Genomic DNA, 21,261 nt, shown 5'->3' on the forward strand with positions numbered 1-21,261 from the left:
TACAGAGCATATTCTTTCTCGTGTGACAAACCCTTAATACACTCTGCCAAATGATGGCTCATTTCTCCTAGCTTTACCACTGGGTGTCCTTGGGTATGTTATTTAACTTCTTTGTTCCTTATCTATAAAATAGGGATAATAATAGTACCAATTTGCAAGTTGCTATAAACATTTGTATTAGTTTTTTATTGCTGCCATAACAAATTATCACAAATTTGGCTTCTTAAAACAACACCCATTTATTATATCTCACAGTTCTCTAGGACAGAAGTCGAGGTAAAGCATGACTCAGTTGGGTCCTCTGCCTAGAGTCTCATGAGGGCAAAATCAGCAAGATTGTGTTCCTTTCTGGAGGTTCTGGGGATGAATCTGCGTCTGAGCTCATTTAAGTTGTTGGCCAAGTCCAGTTCTTTGCAGTTATAGCTCTGAGGGCTTCATTTCCTTGTTGACCGTCAGCCACCAAGGGTCAGTCTTTGACTCTATGGGCTGTCGTCATTCCTTCTCACATTTTCCATGTGGTTCTCTCCAGCAACAGTGGGTTGAGTCTCTCTCATACTTTAAATCTCTCTTACTTCCGTGCATCTCTCTGATCTCCAGCCAGAGAAAATTCTCTGCTTTTAAGGGCTAGTGATAAAATTGGGCTCATCCAGATAATCCAAGATAATCTCCCTATTTAAAGTCCGTAACCTTAATTACATCTGCAAAGTCCCTTTTGCTGTATATGTAACATAGTCACATATTCTGGGAATTAGGATGTGGACATCTTTGAAGGGCTGTTATTCTGCCTCTACCACAAGATTAAATAAATGAATTAATGGAAATTGCTTAAAACAATGTTTGATACAATTGGTTCTTATTTTTTTATATTGTAGTAGCTGTGAAACTTCATATGTACAGTGCACCATGACATCATCCGTATCCAACATTTTGTGCAAACCCATCACTAGCATGTGTTAGTATGATTGACTGTGGCTGTAATATTAGCCCACAACATTAGGAAAAAAAAAAAAAATTGCTCTGCCACATTATATTTGTGATGTCAAAGTAAAGTGATATCTTAAAATATATTTAAAAGCTAAAGTCAAATCAGGATATATCTTTCAATTATGAATTACACTTTAGAAGAGAAATTTTGTGTTTATGACTAAGAAAATAATTCAATCTGAGTACTCAATGGACTTTGGGCTATTGCTATCACTTTGCCATTAGGAAGTTAACAGCAACCAGGCAAGCTCATTAACGCGTTCAAAAAAAAACCTATCACTTTAGGGTACCAGCTTGATCAAAAACTCAAACACAGACATGTTTTAACTCTACAGTAGTTCTTGGTTATAGGAAAGTCATCCCACTGTTCTCAAATAGGACTCTATTAATATTTCCAAATGATTTTAAAATTATAACATAAAATTTAAGATATCTCATAGGGAATTAGAAAATCCTTGATAATACATGGAGTCCAGTTGGAGAAATATTTCGGCCTGAACAAAATTTTTCGTAGAACTAAAATATACTACAGTTGCTTATGTGAATCCTCTTCTCTGGCTTAAGCTCTTTAAAAAAAGAAACTGTACTTCTTTTTACATTTTGTAATCCTTCATTCTACGTAGAAACTTTCTGTACAAAGTTGGTTAAGTGAAATTTAACATATTGCTTAATAAACATATCAAAGGAAAATTAGCCAGGCTTTAGTATCCATACATATGTTAGGATTTTCATTTTGGCTTACGTATGAAGTATGATTAGTTCTTCAATTTCACAGAATAAAAATCAAAATGAAATAAACAGAGAAAATTTCTAAGGTACTATTTCCCTTTCAGTCTCATCAAAAGATTAAAATCTGTATATCTCAAGTGTTATATATTTTCCAGATGCTTTTCAAGCATTTAATTTTCTGTTTATCGCTGCAAGAGTCTGTCATTACTTTGATGGGGCAGATGAAGAAACCAAAAAGCTATTTAGCATGCTAAAAGCTAGTGGCAGAGCAAGTAGCCAAAATAAAACAGAAAAGTATACACACAAAAAGCCCTCATGATCAATATGGTCCTCACAGACTTAGACTGACATCTCTCAAATCCTTTAAGTAACAAGATGGTTGGTAAATACATACATACCTTGTTAAATACAATGGCAAATTGATTTGTTCTGAGAATAACCTCTAGGGCTGAGAGGAACTAGGACTCCCCTGGTTCTGACTCTGAAATCTACACTAATTGGAAAAGTTCAAATAGAAAAACAAAACTTCAATAAAGGAGGATTGAGACAGAACTAAAAAGGAAACATTAAAAAAGAGAAACAAACAAACAAAAAACAAAACTGTTCAGAACGTGCCCCTGGAGCCATTTATAATTCCTCAATATAACTCAGTATTTAAATTACTTGTCTGTTAATTATCCGGGCTGCAACTTATCATGTGGCCACATGTTTTAGGCAGAATACAGGCTAGACCAGAACAAAATACTGATCAATGGGAATTAGTTCCATGATGTACTATTGATTGTATATGAAACAAGGAGGATTTAGGGTTGATCCCACTGCTGACAAGTGTTTGTTTTCTTCCACAGATGTGGCCATTAGTTAGGAGCATAACATATGGCTGGAGGGTAATTGAGAAGCTGGTGCCTAGCAAAATACAAATAAATAAACTGGAGGATGCAACCATGTCACATCCCTCTTCCCTACTGGTCTTTGTGACAGAACTTTGGCCCATGAATAGTGGTTCTACTTGATGACATGAGGGACTCCAAGGAAAAAACAAGCGTAGGGAAAAGAGGAGAGGAAATCCACAGTACAATTTGCACATGCTAAGTTTAAGTGTCTATTAGACATTCATGTGTAACACGGATCAAACAGACAGATATTCAAATTGAACTCAAGAAAAAGGTTAGGGCTGGAGATATAAATCTGGGGGTTAAGATTTAAATGATATCTAAAGCCACTGGGAAAGAATGAGATCACCCTGGAATAAGTACAGAAAATAAAAGTATAGAAAATAAAAGACAATTGAGGACTGAGCCCTGTGGTTCTCTAGCATTAGATGTCAGGAAGAGGAGAAAAACCAAAAAAGGAGACTGATAAGAGACAGCAAGTAAGTACGAAGAAAAAAGAGCGATGCTCTGCAACACCAGTAGAGGTGTTCCAAGAAGAAGGCAGTGATCAGTGAGAGGCCAAGTCAAATGAAAACTGAGAATGGACCACAATGTTGGGTAACATGGAAGTCATGGACGACTTGAAAAGAGCAGTTTTAGTGGAGTGATGGGGACTGGAGCAGGATGAGAAAGTGTTAGACATCATTGCTCTTTAAAGATGTTTTGCCATAAAGAGGAGCAGAGAAATGTGGTAGCAGCTGAAGAGGATCTGTCAAGTGGTACAATTGTAATTTTTTTTTTGATTGGAGATATTACAGCATTTGTGTATGCTGCATCGGAGGGAAATGTTGATAACGAAAAGTTGATAAAGAAGAGAGGGATACTCATGGTTAAGCAGAGTTCTAGAGCAGGTGAAAATGGTACTCCTAGAGGAACTAGCCCTAAATAAAAGCCAGAGAGTTCATTGTCCATTATAGGAGAGCAATTATTGATAATGATAAGGACAAGAAGGCAAGAAGGTCTTGATCGTTAGGGCAAGTGACTAAGACCAGGTGCATAACAAGATCATAGGAAATGTGAATGTGAAGGAAGTAGGAGGGGGTAAGCTAATGGATGAATCATCTTGGCACAATCCACTCTCCATAGGCAATAACTATTAGAAGTTCCCAAGAAGTGTTTTACACAAAACAATGAATGAGAACAGAGTGTCTCTTGTCTCTGATCATAGCTACTCTGAACTCTTTCCATGTTGGCTACAGATGCTCCCCAAACTTAGAGTGCTAGGACAGCTCTGCAGTCTACCTCAAGACACAAAAGGGAGAGGCCGGCCCTCTGCTGTGTTACACTGTTTAAATGTTGGGCCTGAAGGTGCTGCTCTTGCTTTAAAATCACAGCACATTTTCTCCCTGGGGGCTGTTACACCACAGGAGCGGTGTGGTCCAGGTGCTTTGATTACATTCTCCCTCCAACTCTCAGACCTTATCACAGAATCCTGCTCATTGTGTCCGACTCTTTTTTTCTTATTATAAATTTTATCTTTGGGCCCCAGTTATTGAAATTATTTATGTTTTTCCTACCGAAACAATATCTCGCCCTATATAAATTAGTCATTACAAATACGTAATGGGTGATACCTGCAAGCTATGTCTCAATATCAGTTACAGCCCTGCTTGGAAAACCAAGGTGCCCATCATACGAGACAATACAAATAGTAGAAAACATGCAGGGCTTACGGTATAAAAGTAGAGCCCGATGGTCAACATTGGAACATGCTCTCACGCAGTTTCACAGAGCACTGTCTGGTGTGGAGATTTCAGCTTGCATAGCCTTGATTTTAAAAGTATCCTCTGCATATAGGAATATTCCCCTGTTTGACCAAGAGCGCAGTTTTGATGGGAAGTACATAGAATGGTGAGAAAAATGGGGACACACCCCGGCCGGATAGATGACCTTCTGAATAATGAGTGACAGATGCTACAGCTTGATCACTTTCCCAAGCAGGAGGCTGAATCCATCCTCTACACTCTGGGGACAGCCAATATGGGAAGGAAAGCAGGCATTACCAAGAGGAAAGGAGTTGGTTCGGGCATCCTAAGTATTTCTTGTCTCTGTCAGGACTGGATTTCAGAGACAGAGGCTGATAATACGTGACCTTGACTCATTGTTAGTATTGCTGATAAGTCTCATAAAGCAACTGATTAGAGACGTCAAGAAGGAGAAGATAAACATATTAGCAACTGATCTGAAGTTAGAAATAACACAATTTATGGATATTGAAGTGCATAATGGATATTGGGTTAATTTTCAATATAATTCTTCATAATGAAATTAGAAATCATATAAAATCGAAGTCACAGCTAAAAACGTCAGAAGTAGCTAATTCGTTTTGTCCTTTTTGAGGCAATAATCTTAGGCCTTTATATTTCGTGGAGACACCAGAATCTAGGTATACATTTCAATGAATTTCTAATTTATGAGACATCTTGCCTAAAGGGAAAAAAAACATACCTATTGGAAATGTATCTTTTTCTTTCCCTTTCAATAGGAAAAGTTCAGCTAGCTTGAGAAAGAGAAGATTTGGAAGTCCACACTGCTTCTGTAATTCACATCATGACATTTAACTGTCAGCTATTATTTCTAAACTATTAACTTTTATGAAAGCTATTTAGACAATGATGTCAATGGTTAATAATATTGGCTTCAAAAAACATCAGTGGATAAAGGACACAATCCTCACAGCGGCAGTTTCTTGAATTCTGAATCTTTCTTTTTTGGAGGAAAAATTGGGGGCAATAGTTGGGCATCATCACATTGTCTTTCACTTAGAAGCATTCTTTTCTTTTTTTCATATTAAACACCTTCAAGGATTGATGCTGCCCTGAGAGCGTCGTAAGAAGATTTTCAAACTTCAGGTTAGAATGGTCCCCACAGGTGACTTCAGTGCCATGTGCCTGGTGCACAGTAGGTGCTCAAGAGCCAGCTGCTGAAAGGGGGATAGTAGCTGGAGTAAGTGCTTCATCCCAATCGAGAGTTGATAGCAGTGTGGGTATTAGGAAGGAAAGGCCAAAGGCAAAATCCATGCAAAATATTCCTCTTATTGCATTAATTTTTTGGCTCTACAGTTCCTTTCACAGTTTCTGCTTATAACACTGTGAACAGTTCCAAAATTCCTTAGCCAAGTCAGTCATTAATTCTTTGAGAAAATTCAATTTTATTTTATTAAAAAAAAGCAAAAATTTCTCTAAATCTTGTTAGTTGAGTTGTTCGTTTCACCAAACTAATCTAACAATACAAACTCAGGGATTTTTAAGGGTATTAACTAGAGAGACTTTTAAGGATACTTGGGGATTTTATGAACCGTAAAAAGAAGTTGTTAAACTCTAACATTTTTAATTCATTTTTCAACTATTAGTCCATTAAGACATTTCTTTTCTCTCATCTGATTTTTCCCCGAGGCAAAAAAAAAAAAAGATATATTTGTTTATGTAAAGGATCAATAGAAAAGTGATTCTCAGACGGAAAATCATTAAGTTCTCCTCCCTGGAGGTAGATAGAGCTCTACTCAATAAGGCATGAAGTAGTTTTATTTCTTATTAATAACTCCAGACAAATGATTCTTATTTTTGAATGTGCCTGTGTCTCCAGGTTTAAGTTAAAATGCTCACACTCTTGTTGGCGATTGTCATTCAAAGCACAAAATGGAGCCCGGGTTCTGTGCACCTTCACAGGGAAGCCTCAGGGTATTCTCTCAGGGGAGATGATTTCTCTGCCCATGATGGCAAAACAAACCCAGACTTCCAGAAGGGGTCAAGGCCAGGGTAGGGCAAAGACAATGAGACCATCCCTAACACTTTCAGCAGCACAGAGGCAATTTCAAGGCGTTGCCAAGCAGCATTTAGAAGACAGCCAGAAGTAACCAATCCTTCTCGTAAAAATAAAGTCCGCTAGAGGCTGAGTGAGCGGTCTATTTAACCAGGACATGATTTTTAACAATCTTTAAGGATAACTCAAAAATTTGAAGAAATGTCACCTACAACTCATACAGCAACTTTAAATTTTCAAATACATTTTTATTGACACTGTCCTAATGTGATCCTCAGATCATACATCCATAAGAGATATTTTATAAATGGAATCATTGGTATACAAAATAGTGAAGTGACTTTTCTAAAGTCACGTGGAAATTGAGTGCCATTCAGATTTCGTGATTCTGAACATCAGGCTCTGTGTATAGTTCAGTACTGCCCTTTTCCAAGGAAAGAATTTAGAATTCTCATCTCTGCCATCATGACAGAGACATTTGGAAAACACAGACTCACTAATTATCTACATCCTAGAGCAAAATTTGAGTTAATTGTCACCATTTATTTTCATGGAGGAATTTAGTCAAGTGATTATGAAAATTATTTCAAAGAACAAAATCTGTTGGCAATGATGGACTCTAATGAGCAAATATTAAGCTGCTACATTAGCTCTCCAAAATTAGTGCCCTTTCTATTTCGTCCTTAAATGTAACAATTTCTGCAAGTAGAATTAGATATTATTAGTCCTTGACATCAAAAGCCATGGGGAGTTAATTACATAAAGTTGAATGAATATCTTAACTTTGTCGTGCGGCAGGCCACTGCCGGGCTTGTTCATGAAAAGCCCCTAAGTAGACGTAAGTGGAAAACACCTGGACTCTATAGACACAACGAAGGAAGAGTGTAATTGTGGCTGAAGACGGCCAGCTGTTCACAGAACCCATTTCCTCTTCCTTCTGTGCTATTCACTAAGGCTGTAGGTAGCCATGTGACTTAATTCTAGCCAATAGAGTCTAGAAACAGAAGTGATGGGCGCCAATTTCAGGCCTGGCCTATAAAAACTCCTTCAAGCCATGTCCCCGTTTGCCAGGTTGATGAAACAAGCACAGTGGCCTTGGAAGCCATGTGCTGAAGATGACAAAGCCACAAAATGGAACAAGCCCAGATCCCTGAATCACCACATGGACAAGTTATCTCCCAATCAGGAACACCAATTTCGGAAGTTATGTAAGAACTAAACTTCTATCATGTTTGAGCTATTATACATGCTGGAGTTTGTGACAACAGGTACAATTACTTCAATTAATGTGTGTGACTCCCCGCATACCCACAGAAAAGAGAACTTTGCATTAGAATGGTTCAGCAAGATTTCAGGACTTGGAATGTAGACAGCTTGAGTGCCAGGATTTTGACGAATAACAGAATTATTGTCTTATATGGAATTACATCACATGAGTATTAGCGTGCCCCTTTCAGGAAGAGTAAAGTTTAAAATCTGGTGTAGCCCTCTGTTCTGGTCCCCTTAGACAGGGAATATTCGTCTCCTCAAGCAAGGTGTAAACCATCACTGCCACTCTGGGTGCATTCTCAAGAGGAATGAAAGGAGGGTCCGGGGAGACGATGATCACTCAGATATATCCATTGTTGATGTTCTTCTCATATCCCTTTGGTCTGTGATAAAGCTTGTCAGTAGGACTACTCGTTGTTGGTGATTTCTGCCATCAATAAACTGAGCCCCAGTCTTCTCTGGTCATTTGTATGTGCAAACACTATGTATAGAAAGCAGAATTTACTGTGTGGTAATCAAAAAGCAACTTTATTTTTATTCTCATTGCACCTTTAAAAGTATACTGTGGGGGCTCCTTTGTCCCCTGCCCCTGGATGAAATTTAAGGAATGTCCCATCATTTTTCTGAGTACTGTCACATAAAATATAGGCTCAATTAAGAGATTGCCATGGCTAATCCACTGTCATGTTTAACAGTTTAAAATTTTTTTAAAGTTTCATGGTTGGTCCACCTTGTTCTTCTGCAGGATAGCCACCTGCAGTGGCAGAGTAGAGCATATCTCTTTCCCCTCCTTGTATTTAAAACTAATTATAAGTATTTAGACTTAGAGGAATAAAAGGTCTGTGGATATTATTGTGTGGAAATATAAAATCTGATATCTAATAATCCAAAGGTATAAAATTAATATAATAAAAGTGAAAATATCTACACTTAGAGAAAATTAAATTAAAATTTTTCTCTGTTAATGGTTATAATCATATCTTAGCTACTACTCATTAGCAACTATTGAACATCAGCCAAACAATAATTTTAAATTCTAGGCCTTAAATCTTAATTCCATCCAGAACACTGTGTTTGTTTTTAGGAAAAAATAATATACTTTCTCACTGAATTATAATTCAGTGTGAGAATGCGTTACCTCAGGCAACCATATGAGATACTATTAAAAATGCAATTTATTCTACCACATAAAAAATAACTAAAAATGCTCCAAATCACAGAAGTGATGTAAGCAGTGAACTGAAACATATTTCAAAACCATTAAATTTCAAAGTATGTTCATTCTTCTTCTATACACAAACTAGCACTCAAGAAAGTTGATACTGTTTATTAAAATCTAAATTTCATTATAAGAAGAAAACATTTTGAAAAATGTTAAGAATTGTTGAACTAGGTGAGGAGTACATGGGGATTCACTATATATTCTTTCAATTTTTATTTCTGTTTGAAAATTTACATTATAAAATTTTTTGTTGTGATAATTGTGAGAACTCTATTATTTGAATAAAAATATATTTATACTTGAGCCAATTTATTTAGCTACTGGGAGGAAATCAGAGTGGCTCTTTCTCTGGAAGTCAATTTCCAAAAGGAAATGAGATAAAGAAAGAAAGTGAAAAATATGGAATGGAAATAGTTGCCAATCAAAGGGGCAGACCATTTCTAGGAAGTGTAGAAGATTGGGTATCACCCCAACACCAGGTTCGGGTGTAGCACAAGAACCAGAAAAATCTGAAGTTAACACATTAAGTGTGCACCTTCGTCAAGGTGAAATACCCCAAAGGCACCAATTGGTCCCCTGGCCCATCCGAATTTAAATGGCCATTTGTGTTTCAATGTCTTAGCAATGTTAAACCACCTATACCATTAATAACCAGAATCCTAACTTTTATGATAACCAGTGACTTGTTTCTTGGTAATGTTACCATATAGATGCATCCCTAAATGATATATTGCTTAGTTTTGTCTACTTCTGAACTTTATGTGATTGGAATAATATTATATGTATACATTGTTGACTTGTTTCTTTCATTTAAAAAGACATTTGAGAGGTTCATCCATGTTGAAGTGTTTAACTGCAGTTCATTTATTTTGTTTCAATTCTTTGGTATGAATATATCACCAATTTATTATTGTTGATTGTTCATTACCAATTTACTTTTGATGAACTTTTGAGATGTGTTAATTTTCTGGTTATTACAAACAATGCCGCCTTATTAATTTTACGGTATGAGTTAATCTAGGACAAATCTAAGAGTGGAAGTTGCTCAGTCAGGGAGTACAGGTTCAAGTTTTTTAGGTAACGTCAAACTGGTTTCCAAAATTTTTGCGCCAATATATATCAGCAATGTAGAAATTTCCCATGGCTTTACATTCTTACTAATACTTTCACTTTCGCCATTCAGGCATATTTTCAAGTTTAAATGAAGCAATGCCTATGATGATAAGCACCAGGAAAAGAGAAAAATAATGCAATCTAAACCCAAGTTTATTACTAGCCTCAAGAGTTTCACATTTTTTCAGACTTTTGCCAATAATAATTTTAAAAAAGAAAGCAAAGGGTACCCTTTGGGAGTTGCAAGACAATTACTTCTAAAGTAAGTCAGGAATAACTGCTGGGAAAAGCTAAAATTAAGGGGGGCAGACTTTTTAAATGAATAAAAATGAATATTGACATTTAGGATGTAGTACTTATATTCGATATCTTCCATTGCCCATTTAGACCAACTTTCACACTTCCCCATACTGCTTTCTGTCCTGGGAGGCTGACCTATAAGGACAAGATATCAGTGGGACCCATTGCCTTATGACTTCCGGTTGGACTCAGGCAATGGAGAGCTCCAACAGAAAACAAGAAGGGGAAAGCTTCCTCTTGTGGGGCAACCGTGACTTGCTTGGCCTGTATCCCAGAGGTTCCAGCTTCTCTCAAGGCATCACCTGCACAAGACCTTCCCATTTTGGACTCTCACTCCCCTCATCCTTTCAGGCATAGGGATGGTAACAGCTTGGCCATTACAAGCTTCAGGGTACTCCATTACCCTTTGTGCTTCCCTCTCACCCTGGCTAACCTTTATAAGTAATTCCTTTATTAAAACTTTCTTGAGTTGTCCTAATTTGAACATGGCATCTGTTTCCTGCTGGGACACTGATTGATAGACTATTCCAGTAGTTCTCAAACTTTAGTATGTACTAAAGTCAGCTGGCAGACTTGTTAAAACGCAGATTACTAGATACTCCCTCTAGAATTTCTGATTCAGTAGAGCCGGGTTGGGACTTGTGAATTTAGATCTCTAACAATTTCCCTGGTGATGCTCAAGAACCAAACTTTGAGAAACACTGTAATATTCTGTGTTTCAAGTTTAGCAGGGCTTAGTCACCACAGATCTGGAAGAAGTACCAGGTCCCTATTACAAACACAAGTTCCTTTGAGGAAGGAATGTTGCTTGAGTAGGGTAATATGCCACAAACCCTAGAATCTTAAGATTAGGGAAAGACGCTATAAAACATCTGTGTTAACAGAAATATTCTCTGTCTCTCTGTCTCAATCTCTCTCTCTCTATCTCAATCTCTTTCTCTATCTCAATCTCTCTCTCTCCCATTCTCTCTCTGATTTCAGTGAATGAAAGGAAAAAGGCTATTTCTTTAATTTAGCTTTTTCCTTCCCTGAAATAAATGAAATCTATTTTAGTTGGAAAAACTTCATATAAAAATTCTTCCTTAGCAGCATAAAAATATATCATGTTAAATTATGTAGCTTGGAAAATATTGTTAATTTTCTTTTACAAATGGAAAGTGGAATAGACAGTGTGTAAAGAGAAAAATATCCAGGTGAAAAATATACTGTCTTTAAAGCTCTTTAGCCTATTGGAAAATGGTAGGAAGAAGCCAATATTTATTGAGCACCTATTACTTGCCAGTCTTTTATAAACATTGACTCCTTTTATCTGCTCCCTAAAATCTGTGTAGTAGATATTATCACCTGCCATTTAAAATGAGGAAATAGACCATGAGAAGTGAAATATCTTGTCCAAGACCACACGGCTCGTGATAAAGTTAATATTGAAACTCAACTCTGTCTATCTCCAATGACTGTGATTTTCCCACTAAGTCACACAGGTCCCAAAATAGAATATAAAGATTGTCATGGCTGCTATGCAGCCCTCAGGACTGAAGGACTTTGTCCTTAGTGGCTGGAAATGTTGCCAGCTGACAGCTCTCAGGCCTCAGTTATCTCGGAGCATTGCGCTCAGCCAGAGAGAACTGCTTTGCCCACCATCACACTCCTTCCTGAGGAAGCCTGCATCTAATCACTGAGGGAGTCGTTCAGGTAGTATCAAGTCCTGGATCCCGTGGCAGGCCTTTTTGTGATTGGACCACAGTCCAACTACTCCCTCCACCCAGTCCTGCTTCCTTCTTTTCCCTCCCACATTGGCTGACCCAGATGACATTCACTAATAAATTGTCAACATGCTAATCTCCATCTCAGCGAATATTTCCCAGAGAACCTAACCTATGACAAAATAGACCCTTTTGCTTTTTTAGATTGATGACAGAATAAGGAATGACTCATAAAATCATAAACTTCCTTATATTGTTGCATGGTTTATCATTTCTGTGCTCAAAGCTCCATTAAAAATGTTGACAATGATTTAACTGAAAAGGTCAATAGCTCCTATGCCCAGTCTTGAATAAATGGATGGATTTCTAAAAGAATAAACAAAAACAGAAAAATTCAGGACCAAGTAAGATCCTTAAGAAAATCTGAATATGCATTTTCTTGCCCTATCTCTTTCTCTCTCTTTTTCTGAGGTTCTCTTGTTCTTGTATTCTCTCTCTCTTTCTCTATCTTTCATGTTCTATTGCTTTGTCTCTCTTTCTGATCCTTTCTCTCTCTTTTCTGTAAGTGTGTGTCTTGTGTTTCAGAGACGATTTATTTTTCTTTTCTTCTTCTTTTCCAGCTTTTAAAGGGAGTATCGCCATTTACCACAGTCATTTTGATTAAAGTTATTTTCACGCCCTTGTTTATTAAATTCTGAAAATAATCATTCTCTTTTCATTGTGGTGGCAGCAATTTTATTGGCTTTCTGTCCCCTGAGATTCCTAATCTCTTTCCTCAAGGTCGACCTTAGTTAACCTTACAAATCCCAGGAAGAAGTTTTGTAAATTCCAAAGTTGCTTATTTATAGAACATTGATTTGAACCTAGATGGGGTAGATGCTCATTTATCTAACATGATTGGAGCTAGTAGTTATTCAGTTAATCAAACACCAGTTTGAAATGAGTAGGCATGCAAGTAATACATACATCTTAAACATTTTAACTTAAAAATTACAAATATGTGTTCATTTGCCAATTTTTGCATGTGGAGCTAAGGTCATTTCATTAAGCATGGATCAGATGATCAGAGTTCCATATCATCTTTCTTGACTAAACCAGTAATGTATCATCCTCAAGTTTTAGTTTCACTTTCTTTAATGTGGAGCAAAAAACTTCAAAGACACTTGTGAAGCAGACTTTATGAGGAAACTTCCCTGACACACACCCCATCTTTTCAGTGTTCTTATCCACACCTAATAGGGCCAGAATTATGTTAACAGTTCACTTTTATTGAGTATTTCCAAAGTATGCAACTTAGGTTCCACATAAACCTCTTCAAACTTATATTTCATTGTTTTGTTTTCATCTAATTAATTATCATAATTTCAATGTCATTTGGTACTAACAGGTTTGGTAACAACCACAACTTACTCTTAGTAAGTTTCCAACTCAGTTGGAAGTAGCAAAAGTATGTGGGCTGGCCAGAGAGTAGCCTAGTGGCCATAAGCACCTCATACGCCATGGACATCAATTGGTATGATTTACAGAAGGAATGGAGAGTGGCAGTTAAGCTGGCAGCATGGTTAATTCAAAGTTGGTTAAGAAAGCTTCTCCTGTATTTCCAAACTCAAAGAGTTAACTGAATTATTCCCAAGTTATCTGTATTCTCTGAAAATTCATTTATTCACTTTTCTAAAAGGTTATTTAATTTTCATGATTTTCACCCAATGCCCCTTCCCAACATACTTGCCGGTAATACCTATTGTTTCCAAAATATCGTGGAAGAATCCTGTTCTATGTGGTCATCACCATATTATATATATTCATAGAACGAGTACTTAGAGAATTAGCCAAAGTGTGTGTGTGTCTGTGTGTTTGTATGTGAGTGAGGGGGTAAGTTATATTGGTGGAGCCAAATTCAGGAGATATTTCAATCATAATATATTTTTCACAATCTCTGAATCCTTTCAAGAAATGTCAGTGTGTTCTGCTGGCTGATTGAGTTTTGACATTCCTCTCTATCTTTACTTCTCAGGGATTAGGGATGAACTCACAAACTAATTGTAACCAATTTGGGATTATTTTATCACTAAATATAATTTTACAACCCGTGGTGAAGTACCATCATTTTAGGAGAAGAAATTATTTTTTTCTCAAGAAATCAGGATGGATAACAGCTTAGACGAGATAAATGCTAATGAAATTATTTGAGTTGGAATTAAGAATGAAAATTTTTTAAGTAAATTTTTGAGGTATAAATATTAATTTTTCTCTGAAAGTAGAGTTACACAGTAGGAGAAAGGAATGGTAGAGAGAGGTAAACACCTTGAAGTATCTTTTCATTAAGCATGGATCAGATGACCAGAGTTCCACATCATCTTTCTTGACCAAACCAGTAGTGTATCATCCTTTTGTTTCACTTTCATTGTTTCTAAAAACAATGAAAAGACCTTAATGCTCAGCGCATCTCCCTTTCTTCAGACACAGTGTTCCCAAAATACGGATAAAATTAGGTCAGAGCTTTCTAAGAATCCCAAGATGAGAGAGAAGAGTCGCAATCCCTCTAAATGCATGACTCGCAAACAGATCAGAAGACAACCCATAGTAAAAATAATCTCCCTCCCCGCAATACAATCCACAAAAAAGCCCTAGGTAACATACACGTATTATCTGAAATTACGCATTTTTAAAAGTGATAACTAAACTTGATGAAAGTACAGAAGCTCTGGAGAGTTCCTCTGTGTCTGTCGGGTACCTGAGTAGTTCCAACTCCCACACCAGCAGAGTGAGCATTTTAGTGAGCTCAAGGGGAAGACTCAAAAGGCCTCTCTGACCTTGGATAGCACTTCTTCCCCTGAAGACTAAAGAATGACCCAATATTGGGTAGACTGTCCTCACAGTGAGGGGGCACTCATTTGCCTCTACCACAGGTGAAAGCAGGAGGTTAGTGAGACTGTCCCATGACTGTCACGTTCTGCCACAATTGTTCCCAGTATTGAAAAAGCACCCAGGGGAGACAGCACCCAGTACATTTATGAAATCTCATAAGTCGTAATAATTTATGTAAGATACATCTAAAGAAATGATTGACTTTAAAGTTAAATATATTTTGGATATTTTGAAATTATCTAAAAATTCTAACAGAGCATTTGAGCCCCTAGCCAGCACTCTGTTACTCCATCCCAAGAAAAGGGAGCCCGCAGTGTGAGAAACACACATTTCCTTCTTTCAATACCCACTCAAACTGAAAAAGAAAAAGCATTAAATTTTTTAAATGCTTAGAAGAGGAAAAGAGATTCATTGGCAGGAGGTAAACAATATAATACTCTTTCAACACCTGCGGTATTTATATGATAAACAAATTTACCAAATCCTAAATCATCTGATGACCAAATATACCAAACCCCAAATCAGGCGATATGTTGTGATAGATATGAGCATATTTACACTAATACGACTGTATGAAGTTGGGAATATGCCTAAACAAACAGATTCACAGAGAACAAAATTATATAATCAAAAATTAGGACAGAAATTTTCAAGACATTTTCTAGAAAACGTATGTTTGCAAAATTTGCATGTTTGCAAATTTCATATTCATTTCCAAAATTTTTCAGGATTCAATAAACCTGTACTTTGGCATGCAATTTCAGTTCTCTCTGTAATTGCCAGGAGTCTGGCTCATATAATAGCAAGAGCTCTAGAATGACAGACCTGATTCCAGATCTATTGATTACTAACTAGCTCTTTTCATCTTGAGCAAGCCTCTTAAACACTCTGCTCCAGTTCCTTCCATTTGTGAAATGAACAAGAATAATTCTTGTCTATAAAGTCAGAATGAGAATCAAACAAATCTACAAAAACTGTTTGAAAATTAATGATAGCTATAGATATATAAAGTATTATTATTGCACAGAAACCACTTGTTAAGGTGAAGATTAAAAGTCAGTTAAAGTCATCTTCGCTCATGGTGTGGCACAGCCAGGAGCCTAACTACATAAATATATCACCCATCACAACTTCCTTTTCTGCCTGTCTCTTGTAATAAGACAGATCTCACTTTTCTGCCTTCTTCCATAGCTTCTTTGGTAATTGTTATATTCCAAACCCTTTCATTGACACATTGACATATCCTTCTCCTAAAATGCTTCTCACAGACATCATCATTGATCCCTTTAAGTCTTCTTCCACTTGATACAATCGTGCCTGCTCGGTCTCTGACACTGATCACTTCATATTGCTAAGTATGAAGACAAGAATAGCTTCCATTAATTTAAAAACAGTGGTAGGGCTCTCTTTTAACTGATTTCACACTGAGAAAAGTTATTCTGATGTTTTTAAAGTTGCTTAGTTACATTTCAAAATTCAAAACCAGCACAATTTTACTTAAGTATAATAGGGCATCTAGATCTGTAAGCATATTATTTTTGAATGGGGTAAACGGCTTATTAACAATGCAGGCAGAGTTCCTCTCTCAAATCTCAAGCAATAAATCATCCATGATGATTTATGATAAGAACTTTTACTAGGGCAGTGACCACGGGAAGAAAGGGGGGCTATGACAGGATCAGAAGTCCTGTGGAAAACAAAATCGATAATACTGATTGTCATAGTATGTATTGGGGAAGAGAAAGCCAGATATTTTCTAGGTAAATAATTCAATAAATAATGATACTATCAACCCAGTACAGAATGCCCACCCTAAGCATCCAAGCTAGCTAACCATAGGCTGTCCTGGGTATGCAACTCCCCCTCCAGAGTCTCTTCACATTTGCACAAACTGGGCCATTTGCACTAAATGTCTCTTTCTTCCCTTGTCTGCCTAGAAATCTCCTTCAAAGTCATGTCAAAAGTTTTTGTCTCTTCTAAGAAATTTTCTTTGAGTCATCAGGCACCTATAGGCTCCTCTCTCTTGCTTCTTGATCTACTTCTCATACTTCTAGTATATTACCTACATTTTATACTATAATTATTTACAAGTCCATCTCCTGGTCCTCAAGGACAGGTTTGTGTTTTACTCATCTGAACATCCCCAGGGCAGCGAACAATACGTGGAATTTGCTACAGATTCTACAGATATTTCCTGAAAACATGAATGGAAAGATAATGAGTGAGGTTTGGTTTCTTGAGTATGAATGTGGGGACATTAATTACAGAGTTGAAAATATGGATCAGAAACACAGAGATGGCCCACAGATATGGATGCGTGATTGATTTAGATCACTGAGAAAGAATGTGTACCAGAAGTGGGGGGAAAAGGAATGGACAAAAGTTAAGGAGGCAGGAAAAGAGACAGAGCAAAAAGCAGCCCCCAAACCGGGTGGAGAATCAGGAAAGAGTAGTTTCACAGGAACTAAGAGAGGAAGAGAGTCCAAGTGGAGGAAGTTGTTTACGGTGTCAAGCAAAGCTGTTTCCTTCTTTATAAAATGTGGACTATAGCACCTAATACACAGGAGTATGTTGAAGACTAAGTGGAATATGTGACAATGCTTAAAACAATTCCAGGGACAAAATGGTGACTGAATAATTATTTCGAAATCAAATACAATGAAAATTGAGATGAGAAAACTGGATCTGGCAATGAAGAAGTAGATGGACATGGCCATTGTGGAAACAGCTTCATTAGAAAGGAAAGGACAGAAGCTAAATTTCTGTGGGGTGAGCAATAAAAGTGGAGTGAGAAAATAGAAAGCAAAAAGAGACTTTCCTTTTAAGAGCTGTATTAAGGGAGGAGAGAAGTTGGTGGCCTCAGGAGGAGGCAGGCTTGTGTGGGAAATGTTTGGTGGTAGGACATGAGAATTTTGAGCATGTACCTAGCAGCGGAGAAGGAGCCAATAGAGAGGAAGAAATATTAGACCAAGGGAGGACAGAAAAGTGAGGTTGAGATAGTGGTACATTTAACGGAAAATTAAGGGAAGTTACAAGAGTTCTCTCTTTTCCAAGGGATGGGACATTAGGTGTCCTGATAACAGTGAGGATGGTTTTGGGGTTTAAGAGAAGTCATAAATGTGTGAAGTGGCCATCATGAGAATGGGAAAGGAAGCTGTTGAGGGGTAAGCAAAAAAAAAAAAAAAATACTAAACTGCATTGGTGTCTGTCAGTCTCTGCCTGCTGCTCTGATGTTTCTCATCTGATCCCAAGTATTGCCTGCCGCCCACAGAGTTACCCCTTCATCATTGAGAGTCCCTTTGTCCTGCTGGAGAAGAGGGAAGAGTCCAGAGAAGAACTCTTGTTTACCAGGATCTTTCCCTCTAGGGCCAAAATCATAGTGGGGCAGAGCCCTGGGCACTGAGAGCTGATCCACGCTGTCCACAGGACTGAATCATGCAGATGAATTCCAGATGGTCAAGCCAAACTAAGCCTAACATTACCTGGATTCAAAGCGTGAAATAATTTTGTAAAATGTAGTTTTCGTTTAAATGGTATAATCTGATCCCAATGTTTTGAATATGAAGCTCCCAGTCTCCCAAAGATGACACAAGGAATCGAACTCAAGGCTTCACAAAATCATTTCTACCCTTAATTACAGGAAAGTAATTTTCACGTGCTTTGTTGCCCCCAGGTCATTTCAGTTTTCAACAAAACCTCTGCCAGGGAGTCCGGATCCTCGACTCTCCTGTATTTTTTCTATAACAGCTTCTTTATGCTCCACTACCTACCCCTCCCAATCAACTTCAATCAAGGAAGAGGCTTCATCTAATCCTTTTATTTTTTCACTTGTTTTTGAAGGTTCCCAATGTCAATAGTACCCATCTGATCAGTTGTTCAAGAAATTCTTAAGGACAGATGAAATAAGATAGGTCCATAAGAAGAATATGACCTGCACTCAGATATCTCCACTCAGATATCTACAGTGTCCAAGGCTCTTTCTCAGGTGCATCCGGACTTTGGTTCACTGCCACAAGCCCAGAAACCCAGCCTGCTTTCCTCTCCTTCAGCAAAGGCCAGCAACCACTCTATCCCTTGGGTTTCTGAGCCCTCTCCCAATAGCTGGATACAGAACCCGTCACATTCTTCTCAGCTCTTCCTACCTCCCTCCCTTCTACCCACTCTACTCATCCTTTCTTTGCTTCCACTTTAGACAAGCACCCTGGTATTCTTACATTTAAATGTGGAACTGCTTAACGTCAAGGACAGAGACAGGAGGTGATCAATATAACAAATGGGTAATTACAAAGTTTAAGGTATCTCACAAATCCCTGCAGTAATTATCCCTGACTGCAGGGGTGAGGTGGTAACTGGAAGCCTTTGGGCTTCAGCTCTCTCCTTTGACTCTCCCAAGGGTACATGGATACCTAATGTCACCCAGCCAGTGGGCAAAACAAAGCCTTAATCTTAGTCTGTCAGGTTCCAAAGCCAATGTCCGCAGGGGTAATGCTACTCTGGTTCAAGGAGAGCTTGAAAACCTGCCACGTTATATTACCTTTATTTACCTGACAAGTATTACCTATATTTACTTGATGAGTATTACTCTTAAGGATGGAAAAATTATCGCTAACTTCCACATCTTTTTCTTCCCCAGTATTACTTATAAACATAGTTGATAGGAATCCAACTATACGCTGGTGTGGGTCTCCCAAGCACCCTCACATAAAGGTGCCTTCTGGCCTTACAAGGTGAGTAGATCTTCCATTGTCAGAGCAGCTAAGGATTATACTAGAAAATTACAGACTATTCCCATGGGCCCTCACTTACCCACCTATAAGAAAATACACAAGCAGGCACGGGGAAGAGGTTGACAGATGTTCTACCTTTCGTCTGTACCCAGAAGAACACAAAGTTGGCTCTACGTATTAGTTTTCCATTTGCTGCTGTAACAAATTACACAAATGTGGTAGCTTAAAGCAATCCAAATGTATTATCTTATATTTCTTTAGTTTAGAAGTCCAACATGTGTCTCACTGGGCTAAAATTAGGATGTCAGCAGGGCATAGTTTCTTTCTGGTGGCTCTGGCAAGATTCTGTTTCCTTGCCTTTTCCAGCTTCCAGAGGCTGCCTCCATTCATTGGCTCATGGCCCCTTCCTCCAGCTTTAAAGCCAGCAGGGCAGCATTTTAAATCTCTCTCTGACTCTGACTGGTCTGCATCCCTCCTCCACTTTTAAGAACCTTTGTGATTACATTGGACCTACCTACATAATTCAGGATAATCTCCCTATTTTAAGGCCAGCTGATTAACAACCGTAGTTCCATCTGCAACCTTAATTCCCCTTTGCCATGTGAGCTGAAATATTTACAAATTCTGGGAATTAAGACAGAAATATCTTTGGATGCTATTGTTCTGCCTACCATACTTTTTTAGGAATTGTACTTGAGAAATAAGGCCCACCAGTCCAGGGAGCCAAAGACAAAATCATGTGGTACATAAGAGAGCCTTCTTCTTTTTTTTTTTTTTTGTGAGGCAGATGAGCCCTGAGCTAACATCCATGCTAATCCTCCTCTTTTTGCTGAGGAAGACCGGGTCTGAGCTAACATCTATTGCCAATACTCCTCGTTTTTTTTTCCCCCAAAGCCCCAGTAGATAGTTGTATGTCATAGTTGCACACCCTTCTAGTTGCTGTAAAGAGAGCATTCTTGAAGCAGAAGCTTGAAGCCAGAGCATCTCTCCTCTATTTTTCTCTCTCTTCTGCTCCTCTTCCCTCCTCTCCACTCCTCTAGCACATATGAGACTATAAGGCAATATACCAGCCAAGAGTATTTTCACAGCAGGCAGAAATCCAGAGAGAAGAAAAGAGGTCATTCAGTTGAAGGTGTGCAAAGTTGCGAATTGCCTACTGGAAACCAGGGTAGATAATTTGGAAGGTTCCTCTTTCTCATCTGCTAACTGGAGTTGCTGTTTGCCTCTCAGGTTTGCGTGAGGATCCAGTGAGATAACAGACTCCATGCACTTAGCACACTGCCCTATCATCTTCTGGACTGCTTCATGAGTGCAAGGATGTTACTCGTTTCACATCTGTCCAAGGACAAAAAAAAATGTTTTGTTTCTCCACAATTTTTTATAATTTTAGCTCTGAAAAGGAGACAGCAAGATTTAAATTTCTGGTTCATAAGCAATGAATTATAAAAGCTGTTAATTGGTGACATTGACCCAGGGTTTATTGATTAGGACATCTTTGTTATAGTCAAGAGAATACAAAAAATAAATTTTTCTATACACTTAAGAAAAGTTCGCTGGCAAAGGAAGTTTGCATAATCTTTAGGAAAGGGTACATATAGTGAAAATAGGTATTTATCATAATTCTTACTAGCAAGCATCTAAAATTAAATCAT

This window comes from Diceros bicornis, chromosome 3 (genome assembly GCF_020826845.1).
Source record: "Diceros bicornis minor isolate mBicDic1 chromosome 3, mDicBic1.mat.cur, whole genome shotgun sequence".
NCBI lineage: Eukaryota > Metazoa > Chordata > Mammalia > Perissodactyla > Rhinocerotidae > Diceros > Diceros bicornis.